Source organism: Dendropsophus ebraccatus, chromosome 5 (assembly GCF_027789765.1).
Source record: "Dendropsophus ebraccatus isolate aDenEbr1 chromosome 5, aDenEbr1.pat, whole genome shotgun sequence".
NCBI lineage: Eukaryota > Metazoa > Chordata > Amphibia > Anura > Hylidae > Dendropsophus > Dendropsophus ebraccatus.
The window spans coordinates 106,499,905-106,501,512 of NC_091458.1; the positions used below are offsets into that span (position 1 = coordinate 106,499,905).

A 1,608-nucleotide genomic window follows, 5' to 3' on the forward strand; every position below is an offset into this window, starting at 1 on the left:
ACACAGCAGGATCATTATGTTGGGGGTGGGAGTACACAGCAGGGGCATTATCACTATGTAAATGGATTGGGGTGCACAGTAGAGGGCATTATTACAATGTGGGGGGTGCACAGCAAAGGCATTATCACTATGCAAGAAAGGAGAACACAGCAGGATCATTATCACTGTTGGAGGTGGGGGTGCGCAGCAGGGGCACTCTCACCTTGTGAGGGGGCTTTGCACAGCAGATACTTTATGACCATGCGAGGCGGGAAGTCCCCTGGGGGACTTCTATATACACAGCACTGATCTCCCATTGAGATCAATGCTGTGTATATAATAGAGCAATGATCCATCAGATAAGTGTTCTATTATTCTGGTCTGCAGCAGACCAGGTGCACTGACTGCCGAGCCAGGATCAGCGTCATTCCGACGCTGAGCCCTGGCCAGCTCAGTAGAAGGGTCTCCCCTCCGCGATCGCTTTGACAACTGCATTTAAACAGTTAATTAGCCGGGAATGGCGAACGGCCGCGCCAGCTAATACCCGTGGTCCCTGGCTGCACATAGCAACTGGGGACCGCGGGCTGCAAAGGATAGGGGACATATCAGATTTTAAATTAATAAGAACAGATGCTACACTTGATCGTAGCCAAAAGGCCGAGAAGCAGTGTTTTTTTTTTATTTGGATGCTGTACGAATCTGACAGGAAAACAAATTGTGGCATGCTCCATCACATTCTTTATATGAAGGTAACATCTATGTATATATGGCATCTGACTGAGCTTGAATGGCAGCACATAGAAGCTGAATAGCTTCACTTAGGGAGGCATATGGCCACCAAGCATTGCTTTACAGGCTTCACACTTGGATGCATGTGCCCTATTTCAAAGCTACAATTAGCAAATTATATATATATATATATATATATATATATATATATATTAGGGATGGTCCTAATCTGCCGAGCTTCGGGTTCGTACGAACCTGATCTCTCGGCAATGATTCCCGCCGTCTTCCACCTCCGTGGAGAGGGTGAAGACAGCCGGAGGACCGCCTGGAAAACTGGGATACAGCCTATGGCTATATATATATATATATATATATATATATATATATATATATATATACACCGGCCACTTTATTAGGTACACCTGTCCAACTGCACGTTACCACTTAATTTCTAATTAGCCATGTAGACATGGTCAAGACAATCTCCTGCAGTTCAAACCGAGCATCAGTATGGGGAAGAAAGGTGATTTGAGTGCCTTTGAACGTGGTATGGTTGTTGGTGCCAGAAGGGCTGGTCTGAGTATTTCAGAAACTGCTAATCTACTGGGATTTTCACGCACAACCATCTCTAGGGTTTACAGAGAATGGTCCGAAAAAGAAAAAACATCCAGTGAGCGGCAGTTCTGTGGGCGGAAATGCCTTGTTGATGCCAGAGGTCAGAGGAGAATGGGCAGACTGGTTCCAGCTGATAGAAAGGCAACAGTGACTCAAATAGCCAACCGTTACAACCAAGGTAGGCAGAAGAGCATCTCTGAACGCACAGTACGTCGAACTTTGAGGCAGATGGGCTACAGCAGCAGAAGACCACAGCGGCTCCTTTCAGCTAAGAACAGGAAACTG

The 1,608-nt window shown here is 46.3% G+C and overlaps 1 pseudogene; it reads right to left on the reverse strand.

Moving 5' to 3' along the window:
* Window positions 1–476: 476 nt before the first annotated feature.
* LOC138794296 (U2 spliceosomal RNA) lies at window positions 477–648 on the reverse strand (annotated as a pseudogene).
* Between the last annotated feature and the right edge of the window lie 960 nt (window positions 649–1,608).